Below are 23,604 nucleotides of genomic sequence, written 5' to 3' on the forward strand. Positions count from 1 at the left end.
ACAAACTATGACTCTAGAAATCAGTAAATATTGGCCTTAGAAAGGCAAACATTTATTTCTTAATGTGCAAAACTTCCATTTAATAATGAACACCAAATCTAGTGTTTCTGGAAATTCAGTCTTTCGACCAAGAGCAAGTACTATGTTCCTTTAGTTGTTGGATAGGGAATGGACTCCCCTGCCAGCACCCTGAACAAGTAGCACCCTATTACATATGCATACATATTATGTATAGCCCTGGGTATACTCAGGGAAAGGCAGCTGTTTCAGTGAACATAGGTGAAGCTTGCCAGAACAAGGAACAAGCTAAAATGAAAGGTGATCACATGTATTTAAGCCATCTACTCTAATTAAGGAACAATATGTATATGTAATACACTAGGAGCAAAGAAGCATGCTTCTAAGGCTCAAGTAGTGCGACCAGCTCTAGCTGTTTAGCAAAACCAAGCAGCTCCCACTGCTCTCATTAGCTTGCTCTATCTTTTTCAAAGGTAGATTCTACCTTTATCAAGGTTGGAGTCTGAATTTTGCCCTTCATTTACCCTCTTGCTTGGGAGGGAAATGAGAAGTGAATACACAAGAGCCACTTTTCCTCTCAATGGGACACCCACAGTTTAAAGACAACACGTAGGAGCTCAGAAGACACATCCTGTCCTATGTTTCTGCATGAATTCACGAATGAGAAGTCTGAGGATTTCACGTTAAAAATAAAGAGGAAAAAAGAGAGGAAAATAAAACTATGCATTGGTCCAACATGAAAAGTTGACATGAGAAAGTGAAGGTTTCTGTTCTGATTGCATGTCTCTTTCTTTATTATGCTTAACTGTGAAATCTCCACTGAATTCTCATTTTTATTATATAGTTTCTGTACATAGCTGTTCACAGATACCTTTGAAATCTGTGGATGAAAGGAAATATCAATCTCCTTTTTAAGAACTATTCATTTGAGATTAAACAGTGCTAAATGCTGAGCCCTGAACAAAAGGTTTAAGCACGTGTAAGTCTTGCTTGAAGCAGAGCAACAGTGCCCAGTATTTTACAGGATCAAACCTGTCATTTGGGGTTTTTAAACCCCTAATTCCCTATCCTTGCCTTTCTCTTTTTAAATATATCTTTGTAACTCAGATCCTGCTTTTGTCAGATGAATTCCATACGCAAAACACTAACTGACCTTCAGTCCTAGTGCAGTGATAAATCAAGAAGCCTACACCAGTGCAAGATGTACCACTACCTTCTGAGAGCGAACACTCAGTTTTCATATTCTAAGTACAGAACTAATGGCTCATAGCTACTAATCAGAATACACTTAAATGTGTAAATGAGAAAGAAAAGTTTTGGGTTTGCATTTCAAGAGTGTAAAAAAACCTGTTCTTACACACAATCTTGTTTTATTTTTGGAAATGTAAGATATAACTAAGCATTTTCCTGCTGTAATTTTATCCATTGGATCATTCAGGTATTTCTGGTACCTCTTAGATTGTTTTCTGTAGCTGTGATTCCTCTCAATTCACTTACTTTATTCAAGACTTACAAACAGGAGTAAGTATTAGCGGAATCAGTGTTCAGGAATTTTGAATCAAATTATTTGTCAAGTAATGACATTTCAGGAGATATGATTTTTTTTAATAGCAAAATTATAAAAATGACTGTGATTTCATTCTAATAGCCAATGTAATTTATACAGAACAAATAAAACAGCCTGTCTTGTAAAATTGTAAAAAATTTAGTTTTCTTAAGCAAATGCTTCGCATTTTGGGAATGTGATACCAAATCTAGAAAAGTGCTCATTGAAGGGATAAGCCACCCCATTGTGACACATGGGCAACATTAAACAACATGAAACTACATTATTTGTACACTGAAATTATAAATGCAAGATGAGGTTAGATGTTCTCAGTAAGATGTTCTTTTTTTCAGATCTTTAAGATTACTTTATCAGATTGGGAGTGGTAGAAAAGCACAGCAAAGATAAAAATACTTTTTCAAATGTCTGTTGTTCATACATCTTCCAAAAAATGAACTTCATAACTTTCTTAAACAGGCAACGGGGTGGGAATGACTAACCTCCAAAGGTCACTTCCAAATTCAACTACACTGAGAATTACACAGGCTCCTTTGTGACAGTAGTCTCTGGTGAGTGAGACCAACAAGGAAAGATTATACCGTACTTACAGACATTCTCATTCAAAAAAGAGGATATATAGAAAACAACGATGACTTTGAAATATATATTGTTATTTCCTGCAGAAGCCCTGACCACTTGCCTGGTTTCAGCTGGGATAGAGTTAATTTTCTTCCTAGTAGCTGGCACACTGCCATGTTTTCGACTTTAGTCTGAGAACAATCCTGATAACACCAATGTTTTCAGTTGTTGCTAAGTAATGCTTGCCCTGATCAAGGACTTTTCAGTCTCTCATTCTCTGCCAGTGAGGAGGGCACAAGAAGCTGGGAGGAAGCAGAGACAGGACACCTGATCTAAACTAGTCAAAGGGGTATTCCATACCACAGCACATCATGCCCCGTATAGAAACTGGGGGGAACTATGCAGAAGGCCCACATCACTGCTCAGGTTGGGCTGGGTATCGATCAGCAGGTGGTGTGCAATTGTACCGTGCATCACTTGTGTTTATTGTTATTTTTCCTTTCCCTTTTTAGTTTTACATTCTCTCCCCTTGTTATTTCCCTTATCTTTATTATTATTATTGGTGGCAGTAGCAGTAGTTTTTCATTATACTTTAGTTATTGGGCTGTTCTTATCTCAACCCATGGGATTTACATTCTTTATATTCTCCCCCCCATCTTGCCCGGGGAGAGGAGGTGAGCAAACGGCTGTGTGGTGCTGAGTTACCAGCTGGGCTTAAATCACGATACCACTCTCCTGCAAGAGGGCAAGAATAGATATATTCTCCTGACCCTGACACCATGTTACAGCTACAGGCAACAGCAACAGGCAGGAGAACAGAGTGAGCATGTTTCCCTGGCCTGCCCTCCCACCATCCAGCTCTTTTCAGGTCAGACATCTTGAAAACCAGACCTTGCATATCTTGTCTATACTGTCATCAGCCTTGTGGACCACACTAGGAAGTAGTTTCTGGCCTTTGGACCAACAACAGCAGACTGACTTCTGTCCACGTTGCTTAGGACAGAAGTAGCTTTGTTCACACTTCGTAACACTTAACCATCTCATCTGCATGGCAACCCCAAATAAACCAATTGATGAGAGAGACATAGCACAATTCTCCATAGCAGTGGATGTAGAAGCACAACAATGACATTGCATCGAGATTTCCAAGAACTTGGAGGGAACTTGGTTGTCTTGTTTCTGTAAGAAGCCTGAATGTGAACTGCATAGATATGGGGGGTATGATCTGGGGACCAGACCTGGGTCTGAAAAATGCAAAAAGCCAATAAATAGCTTAAAGACTCATTCTTGCCTTTTAAAGTCCTTGAAGGATTTCCCCTCCATTATTTTTTGTAATATTTTTTAACCTATAATAAGCATTTGGCATCTACCACATCCTTTGTGATGCACAAAAAATATCTTTTACTTATTCTGATCATAACCTGTGTTAATTCCATCTGATGACCCATATATTCTGTATTATGAGAGACAACAAATAATTTGTCCTTCTCCATGCCATCCATGACTTCACAAGTATCAGTCATGTCCTCTTAAATCATCCTTTTTTCCAGGTTAAAGAGTCATAGTCAATGTAGCTTCTTCTCTCATTGACACATTTTCATATGTTTGATTTTCCTTATCACCTTTCCTGCACCTTTTCTTTAATACAATTTTTGGAAAAGGGAGGACAGAATGACAGTGTAGGTACATAAATTTACACAGGGATGTGACAGAAATATAAGAATTGCTATGCTGGGTCAGAGAAAGTCCATTTAGCCTAATATCCTGGTTTTGACGGTGGTGAAAAGGGGGATGCTACTGTTCACTGGTTTGTTGTCTATTTATTTCCTGGTGGATCCAGTATTAACATCTGTATTAAGCTCTGAAGCATCCTCCTTCAATCTGTAACCTCCTCAAGGTTTGTGTGCCAAAAACCTTGTCCACTTTTTCCAACTACCCTAGCTGTTTTAACATCTATGTACAAATCCAGTTAAACCCAATCTTTAGCACTACTTCTACCAATCCATAACACTGTGTTTTCCAGCTGCTGGTCTAACATCTACGTACAAATCCTGTTTAACCCGTATCTTCAGTGCTACTTCAAAAACGTATTAACTCTCCGTCTGTTTGTAAACTGTTAATGAGCTCTGAGCTGATGTTTTCATAGATCTATTTACTATCCCTCTAAGGTCCTTTTCCAGGGTGGTAACAGCCATTCACAACCTTCGTAGACTGCATATAAATTGAGGATTGCCTTTCTTCATTAATTTCACTTTAAATTCACCACAGCTGTATTTCTTCTGCCATTTTATCATCCAGTACCATGAGATTCTTCTGTAACTCTTTACAATCAGGATTTGTTTTGTGAACTTGAGTAACCTAGTCTTGTCAATGACACGTCACCTTGCTCTCCAGCCTTTTTCTGGACTATTTATGAACATTTTGAACAGTAAGAGCCCTACTGCAAACTCATTTAGACTCCACTGGTGACCTCTCTCCACTGAGAGAACTAAACATTTATTCATATTCTCCATTTCTGATTTTTCAACCACTTAGATACTACAAAGCCTTTAGGAAGGGCTTTGTTAAAAGCCTTTAGGAAGACCCAGGTGGATTACATTTTCATCCCCTTTGCCGAGGGCTACCTTCCTTTACAACACGTTTGCACTGAAGCAAGCAGGCTGAAATGGCCGAGCACAGACCTTGGAGAGAGCTGACAATTAAACTGAGTGACTGTATGGGCATTCCAGTGCTCAGGCTTGCAGACCCTGACCCTTTTCTGAACAGCACATAGATGTACCCAACACCAGGCACAAGTTCAGTGACTAACAGTTTTGACTCAACAGGTTTGAGCTCCTGACTCTTCCTCGGTATGTTGTATTTCTATATTGTGTTGTTGGTTATGTTTCTATACAGAAATCCTGTTCTTCAGGGCAGTTTCTATGGATGTGACCAGTGAAGACCTCTGTTTTTTCCATTTGCAGTTCCCTGGATACCAGCTGCAATATTACAAGATAAACATTTGCTGTCCTCCATTTCAATGCAAGATGTTTTGAAGGTCAGATCATTTTTAGCTACCTGAATATAAGTGTGAGCATTAAACTATACATTCCCAATCAGGAAATTCAAGGCACAGGCACTTAAAATATTTAAATTAAATATGATCTGGGTACTATCACAAAAAGGTTTCATTTAGCACCATGTAAATTTGGACAAATTAAAATGTTCCGGAATGTAAAACATATTCACAATCTGAGATAATAGAGCTCATTTCCACATCTATGTTTTCCAAGCTCAGTGCTATTCCTGTTATATAGTGTTAAATTATATTTATTTCCTTTCAGTATCTGTTACTTCTCGTATTTACATTAGCTATTAAAGCAGCTAATTGATATCTGTTTATTCATGTGAATTTTGCTCTGCAACCTTGTGTCTTTATGCATAAGCTATCCAAATGAGGCAGGCTAGCATCAGCCTGGGCTTGTCAGACAGGAAAAAAAACTTCATAAAATTGACCAGTGTGTTTATGGATTTATTCTCTTAGTGTTCATAATTTTGGTCAGAAAGCAGCATTGTTTGGCCATATTATTCAGTCTAGCTTTTTTAGCTGATTTTAAAAATCCAGGAAATCCAAGCGCTTATTGTTCAAACACTGAAGAAATTCAAATACTACCTTTAGTTAAGAAAAGAAAACCTAATCTAAATAAGCTGTATTGAAGAAATTTCTGCTTCGTTGCTGATATTTATGGTATTACAGGGTATTGATTAATTTTAAGGATTACCAGTAAATGCGCTAGGGCTTACTTGTGCTGTCTCGCTCCTCTGTGCATGTTTCCCACCTGCTTATTTCCTATCCGGGAGCAGAAATAGCTCTACTAGAACAGGTCTTCTAAATGCATAAATTCTTTCCCCTTACCTCAAAGAAAAAACCAAAACCAAAACCAAAACCAAAACGAAACCAACATAATGCAATTGCAATAGATATTATCAGTATGATAAATGCTTTTTATACTGCTCATGGTTTCAAATGAAATTACTTTTATAAGCTGCATCAAATTTCCTTCCTATTACACCAAATCATGTCACTACGGTACTTTAGATGACCTACTGTGTATTTCTGTGCTTGAATGCGTTTAAGTCTGGTTTTAATGTAACAGGAAGTCTGATTTTCCCTGATACAATATTTGGTCTTTTTAGAATTTTCAACTTCTTTTCCCATATATATCAATTTATGTCAGTGTTGAGGAGAAAGATACTGATATTAAAAAAAGCTGGCAAGAGCATGCAATAACACATAATGAGATGACTGAAAGTTCTGTAAACAAGCAGCTTTGAAAGACCAAAATGCCTGTTTCCAAATCATGCCAGGCAGGAAGTTCTAGTTAATGCTCCCTGAATAGCTTCATGAATTCAGAGCAGGAGAAAATATTTTAAGTAATTTCTATGTTAAAGATCTCAGTAAATAACAAAGTTTCATAAACCATATTGGCTGATGATATTTCTCCAGGAGCTGACATGAGATACACACAGAGAAATCAAGATGAGGGAACAAGAAAAGTGATAGCATGCTAATGGTGCAGCAAAGTGACAAAAATCTCAGCTATTTATCTTTTAAAATCTAAGGATGAATATTTGGTGTAAGACCAAGAGTACCAAAATCAAAAATGAAACAGTTCATGTTCTTTTTCTTTGCATAACTATAAAAAGAATCAAGAAAGATATGTTAGCCAGCTCTGGCTTGACAAAGCATCATAATCAAGGAACATACAACACGGGAAAAGATTTGAATACTCAAATTTTCATTCTGGTTCAGTATACATAAGTATATTTCTAAGAAATTTCCTCATATTAACCCATAGCTGCTTGAACAAAAGCTGAAGAGGAGAACAAGGTGGAGCTAAAGAAAGTGCAAGCTGTAACACAGATGCTTTTCAAACAGACAGACAGGTAGATCTGAGATGTTTAAGCATAGCTGATCTGTACCTGAATACCTACATGAGTTCTTTGTTTTGCTGCAAGGTGCATCTCTGAAGATTTGTATGAGACATTACAGCAATAGCATGTCAAAAGGACATGAGGAAGAGTATGAAGAAAACTTTTCTTCCTCTCATTGTTTCTGCCTACCGCTAAAGTTCTGTTAAGTTTCATCAGTCGGTATACAAAGAAAAATTCTTTGGCCCTGGTAGGAGCAACAGCTAAACTCAGTTTCCAGAAGGGAAGTATGAAACTGTCATTTAAATTATCTTACATTATCGCCAGAAGAGATGCCAGTTGAAGAAAATATTCCAAGGACACCTACCCTGCAGTAAATCATTTATGCACTGCAGATAAGAAAAACAAATAAACAAAAGGCTGCTTACTCCATCTGCTAGCTAATTCTCAGAGATAGACATTATAGTTGAGGAACATCTAATAGAGACTGAATGGAGATAGCACCATAAAACTGATATAAGAGGATTCACTGTAGGAGGGCAGGGGGGAAGGGGTATCACATCCACAGGGTATTCTAATGTTCGAAGCAGAGCATTCTCCATGCGTATAGAGAGAGAGCAGAAAAATCTACCATGTCAAGACAGTGATTGATATCTTTTTCCCCTCTTCTGCTTTGAGAAAAACAAACATCTCATCAGTGAATTTGTGAAAATCAAACTCCCATGTGTCACATAAAAGGAAGGAGTAGCACTATCTGAAATGCGCTTCTAGGGACTGCCTACACTAAGACATCAAATAAAAAAAATAAATGGTCTAAGTCTCAGCCTAAGTGAAAATGCCCCTATTGCTTCTTCCCAGTGATGGTGCACAATTGGTCTGCAGTACACTACAAGATTAAGCACCACTTTTGTAATAAGCAGAAGTCGGATGGCAAAATCCATTTAAAATGCAGGAATTACTGCAGTGATTTCAGCAATCTTTGGGTATGGTACATCTTGCAACATCGATGCTTGAACTGGCAACAGTTTGCTCCCCACAAAAAGTACAAAGACACGCTTTCAACTGTATTCTCTAGTCACAACAACACAAACAAGTTCTGTGTATGTGATCTCCAAATACCTTGATTAACTTTGCTTACTGAAAATCTAATCCATTGCTCACTGATGTCATGAAGGTTTGCATTAGGGTCCAAGCGCTTCAGACAGAGTGGGGCAATGAATTGACTTTCACTGTAAAGAATAGATGGGCTGGGATTTACAAACTGCATTAGGATGTTTGGACAAACAACATCAAAAGCCTAAACACACAGTGACAAAACCATTTGAGGGTCCCATGGTGCAAAACTAATTTCAGCAAGAAGTGCATGGTCAGGACTAGGGCTGGAATTCCAGTCAGACACAGCAACTCATGTAGGCCCCACATAATTATTCTTTTCTCCAGTGGGTGACTTTAACGATACTGTGACATTCCAATTTAAGAAATTAAAAATACACAGAGTTATACTGAATGCATGATGGGGGTCCTAGCCAAATCCTGAGGAATTCAATTGCCACTTCTATTCTAATCACATGGCTGGTGCCTCTAAATCAGAAATGCTAGGAAGTCTAATGTCCCTTATGAAAGACAAAATTGGTGAGGCTACCATTAATGGCTAGTCTTGGTACCAGCTTAGCCCCATCCATGCAGTGTATCCACGAGATATGTGGGCTATTATTGTTAGCTCCCACCTACCCATCACTTCTGAAACTGCCACTTGTAAACACGATTCAGGAAGACTGATCCCCACCAACACTCAGATTACATAAAGGCTTTGATTACACTGAAATGAGAATGGTAACATTTTCCCCCCTACATCTCTGGCTTAAAGATTTTCATTGAAAGAATAAAGTCCCTTTTATTTTGTTTTTTATTTTTGTTCACATTCCCTGACACCAAATCACTAAAAGGTCATGAATGTACAGAGAATCACTTTCTAGAGCCAGAGTCCGGGGGTACTGGTTCCCTGGAGAGAAGGACAGATGTGCGCTTCTGGTTTGTTCTTGCACAGCTGGTACACTGGTTTGACGTTGCCAGCAGGCATGTCTTGCAGGGCTGCCTGTAACACCTTGGTGTCCACTGAGCTCTGCCTCCAAGGCACGTCAGAATGTGTCACACTTTCCACAGATCAGGGACATGAGGGTGGCACAAGCAGCCAAGCTGGTGGGTCCAGCTGCAGCACAGAGCAACCATTAAGGAGCACACCTAAGCACCCAAGCATGTGTTTGGAGGAGGCAGGCACATGCAGCTCAAGCAGCGATTCCCTCACAGTTAACTTTTTCTTGTAAAGAACACAATCAGAGTCAGGCTTTTGTTTTAAAGAGATTCTTCTTGCCATCTGAGAAAGGTTAAGGAAAAGAAAGCGAGAGCAGAGTACAAGAAAGGAAGTAAAGAGAGAGAAAAGGACAGAAGAGCCAAGAACTTGCCTATTCTTTGTTCTCATGTAGTTTTTTCTTTGGTTGGTTAGTTTGTTTTTTTTATTACTTCTGCTTAATGTACATACACATGTAAGTGCTTTAGCACTTATATGCCTTGGCTTGTATCAGGTCACCATTATGCCAGGCATTGTACCCATACATAGTAATAAATCCCTGGCCTAAAAGCTTACTGCTTAATCAAGCAAGACAGAATTTGGATTTAAATGGATTTAAAGCAGTATTATCACCTCCACTCTCCAGACAGGAAAAAAGACAAAGGGAAATCAATAGACTTGACCAGGGCAAAGGTAACTAGGAAAGAAACACAAACTCACTGAGTCCCAGCCCTGCAGCCCCCACCCATGGGGCCCCCATGACCACAGCAGAGCTTGCACACTGGTTGCTTCAACAGGGGCTAGTTTTTGCTGACTAGCCATTATCTTCTACCTTTCTGAAAAGATTATTTTTTTAGAGGTACTTCATTTTTGCCTAACCTATTCATTTCTTAATAACATATTGTCCTTAAAAAAAAGAGTTGAACATTGTCAGCAGTAAAAAACTCTAAAAGGCTTCAGGATGGTTGAATTAAGCATGATTCTACAAAGTGATCAGATAGATACTTCTCAGTGAAGAATTCTGCTTCACCTGATGGCAAAATTAGGCAACTGGGGGAGGTAAGACAGAGATTCAGGTTACAGTCAGCCTTTATGTTGGTTCATGGTAATTGGTACACTACAGATGAAAATCAAACAGCAGTCCTACAATACAGCATGGAACTGAACACTGCCTTTTCTCCCTGTTTTGCTACAGATTGCCTTTTTATGCTCTGTCAGGTGAAGGGAATTCCCTGTCTTCATCTGCAGAACTTTGCTTGCTTGGTACTATTAAGTATATACCACCAAGTGTTTGACATACAGATGTGATGCCAGGAAATCTAAAACCAAGCACAAATAATCACAGTGGATCACACAAAGATTCATCTTGCCAAGTATCCCAGTTCTAAGCATATGTATAGCAAAAGACCATAGAAACAGTAAAATATGATCATCTTTTTCCTAGTGCATCCTCACAGCATCCAGCAATCAATACTTTGTGATCTCCTCTGAGTAAAGATTTTTAAAAACTGTACTGAATAGCCATCAGTTGATCTATGCTTCAGGGCTGTGTTCACTCCAGTTCTGGACTGTTCAGTTTTTTCAGTTTCTGCAACATTCTGTGACAATACCACGCTTTAATGATGCCTGGTGTACAAAAAATGGCTTTTGATTCCTATGATCTCGCTGACCAATCAAGTGTCCCATTTTCTACACTGTGAGAAACAGTATAGAATAATACCATGTTTACCACTATATACTGCTTACAACTGTACAGACCCATGCCATATCCCTCTCTCAGACTTCTTTGCTTTTCCAAACTGAAGAGTCCAATTGTATTTAGTATCTCTTCATTCCACATTACTTTCTATTCTAGTCTTTCTTCATTGTGTCTTCTCTAAGCCTAGAGCATATTGTGCCAATATTTGCTTCATAACATAAGTTTTCAAGGTGCAATAATGAAATAAAGTTCAAGGAAGCACACAGAGCATAACATGATAATGAGTTCACATTCTGCACGTAAATTTTCTTCTAGTGTTTGAACAGAGCTTGAAGAAACAGCACAGATTTTTAGCTAACATTTCTCCATAAGTGTACAAATATGAGACCAATTTATGTATAAAAGATTTATGAACTGTAGATTGAGAAGTTCAAATCTGCTACTCTTCCATACCAAGATATCAAACACAAGTGGCTTCTATGAAGATTCTTCTACAGAAGAACATACAAGCTGTTTGTAAAGCTCACACCAATGGATCTGATGTGCTGGAGTCACTACAGACTTTTAGGATAAACATATATCGTTCCAGCAAAGAAATCCTGCACAGGAATACAGCAGCACACCTTAAACTTTTCCTTCCCCTGTTTAGCATCACCTCTAAGAAATATCAGAGAACACATTACAGATGACCTCAGCTTTTTTTTAATAGTAAATAAGGAGAACAGAAGTCCCTAAGAAAGCTTAGTCCCAAACAGCATGAAATATATATATTTGAAATTACACATAGAAACTGGTAGAAAGCCAATGTTGTTCAGTCAGTAAAAAATAAAGCATCAAAAAGGGGATGCATCTTAACTGTGTCTCCATGTTATAGATGGTGCAGTGGAGGCTTTCGATTTTCACAGTATGAAAAGATACTGGCAGTCATACAGTGGTTACTATTCTAGAAGATCCCCCGGAGACAGTATTTATTTAGGCAGAAAACTCTTTCTGAGGATAGCCTCATGGGAGAATCAGTACATCTCTTCCTGAGCTTCCCAAGGGAACAGCAGTCAGACAACCTCACTTCAGCAACCTTCAGCACAACACAAACATAATACAGGACATTCACGCAGGACAAGCAGACAGCTACTGTCAGTGTCTCATTAGGCTGTCATGGGAAGTAAAGGCTTCAGACACAGGGATATTAATATTCCATCCACTGAATCCATGGTATATATAAAAGCCATCTTCTCCTTGCACATATTTATATTACTCAATACCAGAGCAAAACCTTTTCCAAGGCTTTCTTTCACCCAACTCACAGCACACAAACCCAGGTCCTGTCTCTAAGCTAAGGCCTGAGGCCATTCTATTTAAAGACACCCTAGCTATTTAAGTAAAATACATATTATGTCAATTCAGTTAAAAAAAAAAACAAACAGTACCACAGATGGCTTTCGCCAGCATTGTGTCCATATCCAATTCACTGAGTCTCTGGTAGTTAATTAACTCATTTAATAGGAACACAGCAGCTAAATATATTGCCAAGGTTTCTGATCTCACACATAAAGTGAAAACACCTCCAGAAACTTACTTACTCGTAAGTTTCACTTTCATGATATCAAAGTCTCCCGAGTTAGAAGCCCAAAATTCTCAAAATGATTAGAGCAATCAAACATATACATAGGTATAGATATATCCTGAAATCTGCATTTTGTTTAGCAAAATGGTGTTTTGCATTTCATTTAGGTATTTCTTTGGGTCTTGCCTAAATAAGCATTTCTGCTTACAGCTCCCCTAAAAATCAACTACATTTTCTGGAGAACTGAAACATAAAATGAAAAAAAAGTCTTTTCTGTTTCTAAGGGTGCTTTCATTGTGAATCCAGTCAAATCTGTCGGCTGTATCTGCGAGATTGAGAAAGGGTTGGGAATCTTGCAGTGAACAATATTCCTCTCATTTACTCCTAATGCCTGAATTGTGTTTCTGGCTGAGGTCCCAGCCTGAGACAGTGGTGAGCATAGCGAGTGCTAATAAACTGTCATTTCAGTTCTCATCCTCTCCTTGGAGGCAAAGGAAGGCAGAGAATGGCAATTTGCCACATTCTACCCAAGGAAAAAAGGAAGTAAGGTGTCTTTTCCTAGTCCAGATATTCCTTTTCCCCTCAAACGTACCACTTGCAGAAATAAAAATAAAAAAGCTGTGAAGGGGTTTACATGCTACTGACATAGATAAAGTGAATAAGGGTCTGAGGAGGTGAATCACCAGTTCTGGGGCAAGGATAACTAGGAATTCAAACAGCTGGAAAAAATGCCATGCTGGCTCCACCTCTTCTGCCATGTAATTTCATTTAAACACTATATTTTAGAGCTAAAAAGAAAAATGTTTTCATTAGTTTTGCTACACTGAGATTCTGTAAGTAATGCCCCATTAACCTCACATAACTTACATCTGCTTTTACTTAAACATGAAAAAAAAAATAGGCCATGCTCATGATATATATCTTTTCTGTCCCTCACAGTAATCATTTTCAGCATTCACTCCTCTCAACTATGGGATGTTCAGGAGGAAAGCCAGACTGTCCCAATATTTTGCCTGTTGCCCAGTGCTGTACAGAAACAACTCCAGGTTGTACAGAAGCTACAGTCCTAGAAAGTTGGTATGAGGGACCAGAACAATTTCTGGGGACTAGTAAGAGAGAGATGATGATGATAATGATGATAACGCTAATAAACATAACAATCTATAGCTTTTTGCAATCAAGTCTTTCAACACTGGATGAAAACAGATATAGTAATTCTTCATTCAGAGCTGAGATATGAGGTGGTGAATGGATGCTAATGAATAGGATAGACAAATGTCTGGAGAATGCACCCTCTGTCCTCACTTTTCCCAGCAACTCTGGCTATATGTGTTTTGCTTTATCCAGCTTCACTGGCAAGACTTCTTTGGAGCCCTGACAGCAACTTAGAGTTACTCTTCCCCTGAAACCCCTGGGAGGGCATAGAAGCTCCACCACCTGCTCTTCATGAAGGGAAATCCCTGTTGGGATGCTGGACCCAGACCAGTGCAGGGAGATGTGATTACACACTCCCTTCACCACCTTGACTGAATCTTCCCTTTTGCCTTTCGCACAAAGGACCAGAGTGATTCTCCGACCGTTCAGTGAAGAAAGCAAGGATATTCTTAAAAAAGCTAATTTCACAGGTCTTTTTTTTTTTTTTTTTAGCAAAAGCATTGCCTTCTTCATGTGGTATTTCCTCTTTAAAGTGAAGGAGAGAAATGAAATATTTCCATAAGTGGGAACTATCTTGGGCATGACTTACATACTCAGTGGCCATTTATACAGGGGTTTACCAAATCCCTTAAGTGTAGTGATTTAGCCTGAGTTGTTCTACTATTATAATAATGATTTCTCCTCTTATTAAAGATGTGTACTCATACCAAGCACTCTGACCAGTAAGAGGCATGTCTGGATACCTTTATAAATATTAAGGTTGGCAGATGTGGCCATGAGAATTTTTTCTGTTATAATACACAGCTTGAAAAAAGACAGATCTTATAGATTTTCCATTTCTTTAGCTGCTGGTCATCAGCTACGAAGTTCATACACACAACTAACTGAAGTCACCACACTATGACAGCCCTCATCCTTCAGTGAGTGGAGAAAACTACTCACGAGGTAACAACTAGTGCTAGGCTAAGAACAGGGGGAGTACAGCAGTCACAACACAGTCAGTACACAGACGATATTTCATTACGGACCCAACATGATACACAATACACAATCTTTATTTCCACTGAGATTCATCCCAGTTCAACTAAGCACCTACTTCAGCTAAGTACGCATCAGGAAAGTTTGGTAAGTGTGCTGAAATGTGTCTCGTTTATATCCTTAGCACAGCAGCTGATTTCAGCTACACCTTCTTTCAAAAAAAAGAAGAAAAAAGGTATCCCCACTTGTCATACACCAAATAGGATGCACCACCAGATGAAGTATGAGAGGTCTGATACTTCCTGCGAGACCCACAGGCTACTGTTTCATGACTTGTTAAGCCACTACAAAGAGGATGTAAAAACATTTTTTCCAAGCAGGAACAGATAAAGCCATGTTTAACCCTAACCATCAGCTAGGTCTCAAATGGATCTTCTCATGCCCCAGCCTAATTCTCTACAAACTCTAGGTAAGGAACCCATGAATCACAGAGCAACTGTGACTACTTATTGTGTTTGGTGGGTTTGTTTTATGTTTGTTTTGACTGAGAAGCAGTATTTGTCACCTGACTGCAGAGAAGTCTCTGGAAAAAGTAATGTAACATGTCCCCTTTTGTCCAAACAAATACATTCCTTTTTTTTGTGACCAACAACTAGGCCTACAGGGAATACAGTAATCTAATTCCAACTTGTTCTTAAAAATTTAAAAACCACCATACTAAGGTCATTTAAAAGAGGGTTTGAAGATTGTTTTATATTTTGAGATATAAAAATTATCCTCAAGGGCAGATGGAATTCAATAATGCCATAAAAGCCATTAATTGTAGAACAATTTCATTAAAGCACTGTTTGCTGCAAGGTTAACCACTAAGACGCATATTTTATCCATTGAATTACATTATAATATACTTACTTGGTGAATATAGTTTGCAATCTTTTAAATCACTTTTCTTTCAGCTGTGAGTTTTATATTGCAACTCTTCGCTACTTCAGTCAAATAGTACTTAATTAAAAACAACACTAAGAGGTTAAAAATTCAGAGAAGTAAAATGATACACCTCACAAAGCAAACAATGTTTAGTAAGAAACACTTTCTGTTGGATGAAATATTTTTAATACTTGCAGAAATAATTGATGTTGGCAGAATTCTGATATCAGTAGACCTCTAGTGGCTATTACAGTAATTGATGATTACATTACTCCTTTTTTCTGTTTCTTTTAATATTCTCTTCAGAAAACTAAACAGGGGAAAAAACACAGGGGCAAAGCTGCAGCAAAATGTTATTAGAGTACAAAAGCCATAATAAATATCTTACTTCACAACTGTTATAAAAGTATTTAGAGGCCCAGTTCTCGTTGGTTTTAACAAAACTACACACCTAAATAAGCTTACAAATCTAGTCATCAAACCCCAAATCTGAGTCAGCAGTTTTAAAATGTCCTGAGATTCATTCATAAATATTTGCAAACACTTTGAGGGAGCTATTTACAGGCTGAGTCTTAAAAGGGACAGGAAAGCATGTCCTTGCTCCCCAGTTGGGGCACATGTTCTTCACCCTGCCTGCACCGTGTCCCTCCTCACTATGCTTGCCACAGGAAGGACCTCAGACCTTCAAGTCAGCAGCAGTCTGCAGACGGCTCAGATTGTCTCCAGTCTGGACGGGGAGCTATGGGACAGTGTGATGTAACTAGCCATGACTCTAAGCTAGCCATACCTAAAGTCAACCACTGTTGGTATCTGGTAAAGCATCCATTTTAATGATTCTTCGTTCATTTTGGATAAACCATGACATTTCAGGGCTTATCAGCAGGTGTAAAACAGGTAGTATTCCATGTAGTAAAGGGCAGACCCTGATGACCTTTGAAAAAACCAAGCTACATCAGCTTAATGAAGTATCAAAGACACAGATTTGAGGCCTGAATACGGGACACCCAACCCTAAATAAGCCATTGCTTATTTGTTTAGTTTTTGTTGTGACTATTTTACTCTTGCCACATGACTAGTTAAAATGCTTTGGTAATATTTATGCCTAAAAAAAAATACTTAATGGCTTTTTCAGATAGTATTAACCATCTTTTTCTCTCAGGGAATCCAAGGGGGAATTGAGGGGTTTTATCTCCTAAGGAGATACACTTGGAATCATACAGTATTAGTAAGAAAGCAGTAAGAAAATCAAATTCTCATTGCTCAAGAGCCTCCCATTTGCCCATTTAAGAGGCTTCATTTTAATTGGCTTACACATAGTATTTATTTCAGCTACATTCAGAGTAGCTATAATTTTGTCTTCCTCACATAGTGTTGCATCTTCACCAAACTACTAAATCAAAAGAATTCTGCTAAGTCAAAATTGTTCAACAGATTTTTGATGTGACCTCCCTTATATGCTGGTGAAAAAATGATTAATCACATGTACATCAGAAAAGTCAATTCTTATTTAAAGGACAATCATGCGCACCTATGCAAGAAATCTACTGCCTTTTGATAAACCTTTGTGCCAAGGTGACTTTCACAACCTAAAATAGTCTCAAAAATGTAATTTTGCAGCACCTGTGTAAGTTCATAACCTAAACAGTATCTAGAAAATACCTGCTATACCTTGCACATATTTCTGTACATGAAGACAGAATACACAATACTCCCAAAGGACTGAACCTTTACTGTGCCACAGGATTTTAAAAAGGAGTTGGAGGCCTACAGGTCCAAAGAAAGATCATTTGAATGAAAGACACACTGTGGAAATGACTCAAAAGAGATCTGAGCACACACAGGGAAGCGCAGTGATGTAAAATGTGTGTGCCAGAGCAAAAAAATCTCTCCCTCGAGGAAGAACTTACAGAGCACACTCATTGAAACTATTCCTGACTGATTATGGTAGGCTGAGCAGCTCAAAAAGATAAGAGTTTAAAACATTTGCAGCTAGGCATTCATACTTCCAAAGAATTCAGCAGATGATCTCTTGGCAGTCTATGTCCAATAGCTGTCTATTCAGATAGGATGATGGCTGTTCATTATCAAATCATCTCTTTCCCTAAGGGTCTTGGCAAACCTGTTAATGATAAATTTGGCTGAGCAACCTGGATAACACTGGAAGCAATATTGCTCTGCAGAAACTTTCTGCTGTGTGCCAGCAGAGATAACCTGCCATTGCAAGGTTGGCTGAGCAACACAAAGAAAAGTTATACGTTTTGGGTTTCTTTCTTAATACAAAAAAGAACCGCAGGTGTTTTATTTATTTATGAGGATTCCTCACATTGCTGAGCAAACAGCTACAAATCGAAAACTAAAAGTATGTTAGTTCCCAGTATTTAACTCTTCTCAGGATCTGAACATACCACGGTAGTACACTGTTTAGCATTCTTTAATCTCTATTAAAACTGTATTTTCCTTTCTTCTGCAGAAAGTATACTATGTGTAAATGAGATGAGCTTACAGCTCAGATGATTCTTGACACATCCTGCCAAGGCAAATATTCATCCAAACAGCTAAAATTCCTGTTCCTTATCCTGCTCATCCAAAGCTTTCTCAGAGCCAGAAGCTGGGGAAAGCCAGGCCTTCTGGACAACCTTCAGCTCTTCCTGTATGTTTCTGGTTACAGTCTTTTTGCAAACAGAGCAGGGGGAAGCCGCACCATAGGGAACAGCTTCATTTAACTGAGCTTCTCTCATTACAACTGAGCAGCATGAGTGCCTCTACCTGAGTGTGAAGTCAATATGGAGTGGCAAACTCAATGGAAATGGAATAAGCTTGAACCCCCTTCCTTAAGTATTTGAATTTGTACTGAAATGAACAAGGGACAGAGTGTTAGCAACTCCCATTTCAGAACTAATAATGAAAAGCTGTTTGATCAAGTCATTTTCTGGGCTCAGGTGATCCTGAGGGCACACCAGCCCAAGGCAGACCACGCAGCACACTGAAGATCTGGAATCAGAGTAATCAGTGAAACCATCCACTACTGATTCTGCTACCAAAATCCTCTGTGTGTTACAGGGTTCATCAGTACTTTTCAACTATATAAAAATCATTTGGGCTAAAGATGTGGATGTGCAATCCATGAGACTCCAACAGTAATTAATAAATGAGGACATTAAAGGGTTCACTGATGACCATGTTGAAAGGAAAACAGAGAAACTCATTGGCATTTTCAGTTTTTGCCAAAGCTTGCCTGCACAGGATCAATATAGGTATAAGGACAAATATGTCACAATCCAAAATCCAGAAGCAAGGCCTCAGCCCTACCTTGAAAACATTAGCAACTCACAGCTTCCCTACGGCTTTTTATGTAATCATGTCGTGCAACCAGCAGAGCTCTCAACCAGAGAGAAAGCTTCTGGCCTATCTTCACAGCTATCATCTTCTTTCCCGCACGGAAGTGTCACTGAAAGTGCCTGTCACACTTCAGGATGAGCTGAGCTGTAGCACGGAGAAAAAAGGCTCCTATTTCAGATACCTTTGGCCAATCCATATGCTCTACTCATATCTGGCATGTTCAGGGAATCTAATTTAGAGTAGTAAAGACTATCTCACAAGAGGTAGGTGGATCCCGAAATACCCTCCCTCCAGATTTCTGGCTTAATGTAAAAGCTGCTCCTCTTTTATATCAAAGGAGTGGATTTGTTGAAAGAAAAAAAAAAATATCTATATATAGTCAGTGCTGAATCAGTGTGAACAATCCAGGGAAAAAAAAAGCCAAATACAAACAATTTTCAGTTTTTAAGGCCAGAAAACATCCTTTCCTTCCAAAAGCTGGTCACATTTCATTAAAGAGTAGTGCAGATTTAACTTAAGGTGGAATTTTTTCCACTTATTCTACAGCTCTCTCCCATTAGAGCTTGTAGCTGCCAAAACTCCTCCATCACCTCTGTTCACGCTCATGAGAGCAATATGACAGCAATGTCCTCCCTCTTTTTTTACCCATTCACCAGAGTTCCTGGACACATTACTTACAGCCACCAATAAATTTCAGCATCACCAAATTCGCAACTCCATTTATTAAACCATATCTTTTGGACTGTATTGTTTTCTTTATTTCACAGTCTGAAAGCTATGTTCTGGCCTTTGGTCATATTTCTGATAGGTCCAGCTTCTAAATAATATATATTGCTGTGACTCAAGGCAACAGACATTCTTATCCTTCTTTCAAAGGACTATACTTGCCTCATTTCCCCAGTTCCACTTGTCTTTGATTTAACTACTGAGATGGGAGAGCAACCTTTCTGAGCTTTGCTACCCTGGCTAATAGCTCTAAACATTCTGGATTAATGATGCTCTGGGTCACTGGACATGGCTGTCACTCTTGTATGAAAGGGTACACTTAACAAAAATGGTTATAATTCCCCAAATGCTCCCAATTGAAAATGCTTCCTTTAGTATTCCTACTTCAAACAATAAAACTAGTGAATCAAGCCTTCAGTTTAAATGCACAGGCAAACACCCTCAGATTGCTTTGAAAAGATACTCCACATGCAGAGGGTGGGTGGAAGAGGTGACAGCGTCTCTTCTGGAACACAGACAACATAATACGGCACACCACTTATGCCATGTTACTGACTTGCTGGTTTTCCAAAACAGATTTTGTTGTACTGAAATCAGGCAGGTGTTTACTTCAAACATCTATGTGGTTACTTCACCATTTGAAGATGAGAATAGATAGTGGGCAGACATCAGCAGGTTTTCCTTATTACCACTGCACTTTGGACTTCTAAATTATGCCTAATAATTAATGAAGTCAGGATTATATTTCCAGATTATATTATTGTCAGTACAGGGATGTATTGACAACTATCAACTGTCACTGAAATCAATATTACAGACAGAAAATGATAGCTGTTTTTAAACAAGGTCAGAACCTCATTTGCTCTAAACCCGTGTAGGACCACTGAGAGTGTGATGCAAGACATTTAAATTTGCCAGCACTGACACTTTCCTTTCACACACTGGCAAGTAATACTCTTTCAAACAGCTTCTTTGCTGAGTGACTAGAAGAGAACTTGCAAACCTTTACCAAGAGCAGCAGTTTCAAAGGCACAAATGGCAGAAGAGTGCTCTGTCTCCTGCTATGTCTCTGCAGGAGTTAGAGGTCTAACTACCACTTATGCCTCTTCCAAGCCCCTCACTACTGCCTCTCTTCCTATCTGTCAGACAACTCTTTGGAAAACTGTTTTTCTTGCTGCTAAAACTGACTTTCTCTTCTCATACTCAGAATCCAAGCCAGAAACCAGTGTGAAGATAACTTACCTTTTTATTTGCTCTACTCCAGTCTATTCTCATGGAACCAGGAGCCTTTCAACCACCAGCACCCCTTTACTATCATTCTCCTCTGATACAACCTAGATTCAGCTAGCAAATAACCAAACATAAAGTACTGAGGAGAAATATTGCAGACTTCCTTAGACTAAGAACTAAGGATTATTATGAAAACTGTTTCTCTCCTGGCAATACCCATACCATAGAAACAAAAAAAGCCTTGGTGTTCTCCAGTAACTACATGAATCTGTGAAAATAACCTGTTCCTTATCACCTTGACACCAATGCACAAAGCTTTTCACTCCACAATCCATCCCCTTCTCCAGCTGTCTTGATGTTTAGATGATAGCATAGAAAAAAACTTTCAACAATGAAGGCGGACAAATGAAAGGTGGTAGGAGGAAGGAAGTGCCTCCTGATCATCTTCCAGTAACAAGAACATCCAGCCTTAAATTATTCAACCCACTCTTCAATTTTGGAACCTTTCAAGATGCTACGTTATTGGCTGCCCAAACTGCCATGGCAGCAAAAATAAATAAACTTCCAACTGCAATGACCCCGAAATAGATTTTCTAATAAGAAAACAGACCTTATAAACTGGAGTGTAGGAGTTCTCACCTTGATTATTGCAATCACAGAATCACAGGGTGGTTTGGGTTGGAAGGGACCAGTCCAATCCCCCTGCAAGGAGCAGGGACATCTTCAAGTAGATCAGGTTGCCCTGTCCAACCTGATCTTGAATCTTTCGAGGGATGGGGCATCTACAACCTCTCAGGGCAGTATGCCCAGTGTTTCACCATCCTCATTGTAAAAAATTTCTTCCTTATATCTAGTCTGAATCTACCTTTTCTAATATAAAACCCTTGTCCATCACAACGAGCCCTGCTGAAAAGTTTGTCCTCATCTTTCTTATACCTTCCTTTAAGTAGTGGAAGGCTGCATTAAGATCTCTCCAGAGCCTGCTGTTCTCCAGACTGAATGACGCCAACTCTCTCAGCCTTTCCTCATAGGAGAGGCGTTCCATCGTTCTGACCATCTCTGTGGCCCTCCTCTGGACCCACTCCAACAGGTCTATGTCTTTCTTGTACTGGAGATGCGAGCTGAATCCAGGTGGGGTCTCACGAGAGCAGAGCAAAAGGAGAGAATCACCTCCATTGACCTGCTGCTGGTGGTGCAGCACCAGGACACAGGTGGCTTTCTGAGCTGCCATCACATATTGCCAGCTCATGCCCAATTTTTCATTCACCAGTATCCCCAAGTCCTTCTCCACTCTCAATTAATTCATCCCCCAGACTGTACTGATGTTGTGAATTGTCCCAACCCATGTGCAGGACCTTGCACTTGATCTTGTTGAACTTCATGAGGATTGCATGGGCCCACTTCTTAAGCCTAGATGGCATCCCTTTCCTCTAGCATATCAACTGTACCACTCAGCTTGATGTTATTTGCAAACCTGCTGAGGGTGCACTTGATCCCACTATGTTGTTGATAAAGATACTCAATAGTATTGGTCCCAGTATGGACCCTTGAGGGATACCATCTGTTACTAGTTTCCACTTGGACATCAAGCTACTGACTGTAACTCTTTGGACATGGCCAATCATTGTACTTAAGAATGAAACCACCTAAAGAATAGACCTCAGAAGACTATTTACTCATCAATATCAACTATAAGGTACACACCAGTTACGTTCTCCACTCAGTCTCTGACCTGTCCTGCAAAGTACCACTGGAAATGGCTCTGAGAGGAAGCATCTAAAACTGGCACTGTCCTGTATCAAGAAAACACTTTGAAGGAGGAAAGAACTTCACTATGGCTTCATTCATACATACATACATATACGGAACCCACTTTTAATGCTGCTTCCCTGGAAGAATGTGCTGCTGAGCTGTTGTATGTACTGCTGGCCACCAGATACAATATTCTGATAAGAGCTACAGACACCGACATTCACTATTTCTTGCTATTGCTCCTGTTGAACAGGAAAACACAAGCTGGCTCAGATGGCACACACCTTGTGATTTGTTTGAAACACATTCAAACAAAATCTTTTCCACCCACACCAAAACAACAAGAAAGCGAGAAATGAAAACTCTTTTTCTGCCCCAGAGTTTCAAGGGGTATTGGAATGTATACTGCTCTGGTTGGATTTAGCCTTCACAGAACTGCCTCTTTAGAAATTCGGGGCCATGGTATTTTTGAACTCTCTGAGACAGGATCTAATTAGACCACAGGAAAATGCATCATCTGCTTAATAACAGATTCCCATGCCATAAAGCTCTGTCTTCAGTGATCAGTTCACTTAAGGAATAGATGACTACAGAAAGAGACATATGTGATAAGAGAAATATAGATTTATAAACATTTACAAAGCCTACAAATAGAAAATCTATTCATTGTAATAGATACTTCTGTGTACACTTGAATTAGCTTTGTGCTTTTTCCATATTGTGTAATGAAATATAAAATAGAGCCAACATACAACTCAATGCTAACTTTATTTTAATAAATGCTGCTGGAAAAAATTACCTTGTCATGCCAGCAAGCTCAATCTTTGCTACTCCCTAAGCAGTCTTCCTAGCCCTCTACTCTCTTGATTTTTCCTCAGAACTGATTTCTGTTGACATCTCTGTGCATAGCCAGGCGGAAACAAATTGTAAAGCACCCACCACATACTCATGTAGAAAAGTAGAATAAGCAAAATTTTCCTGCCTTGAAGGGTGCTGAAGGGAGACAGTTTTCACTCTGAGTGGGAATAATGGAGGAGTCAGGAAAATGGTTTTCTCCTCGTTTTTTTCATTCAGGTTCAAAGTGTAGCTAATTGCAGTATACCCAAGAGGCA

General features: G+C 39.1%; 1 protein-coding gene and 1 long non-coding RNA gene across 8 annotated transcripts in view; one reads left to right on the plus strand and one right to left on the minus strand.

Moving 5' to 3' along the window:
• NOL4 (nucleolar protein 4) overlaps positions 1-23,604 on the minus strand; it is a 202,768-nt gene that overhangs the window by 114,892 nt on the left and 64,272 nt on the right. The window lies entirely within an intron of this gene.
• LOC130592950 (uncharacterized) overlaps positions 2,380-23,604 on the plus strand; it is a 57,084-nt gene continuing 35,859 nt past the window's right edge. Inside the window, exons 1-3 of one of the 3 annotated variants that reach the window (XR_008970710.1) lie at positions 2,380-2,596; positions 5,107-5,180; positions 20,718-21,848. This is a non-coding gene — a long non-coding RNA (uncharacterized LOC130592950). Of the gene's footprint in view, positions 2,597-5,106; positions 5,181-20,717; positions 21,849-23,604 lie in introns of those variants that run through there. The other 2 variants (XR_008970713.1, XR_008970711.1) reach the window with 2 other exon arrangements.

The sequence above is a fragment of the Pezoporus wallicus genome, unplaced genomic scaffold, assembly GCF_028554395.1.
Source record: "Pezoporus wallicus isolate ANWC-B61680 ecotype Strahan unplaced genomic scaffold, APGP_CSIRO_Pwel_v1 contig_227, whole genome shotgun sequence".
Taxonomy (NCBI): Eukaryota; Metazoa; Chordata; class Aves; order Psittaciformes; family Psittacidae; genus Pezoporus; species Pezoporus wallicus.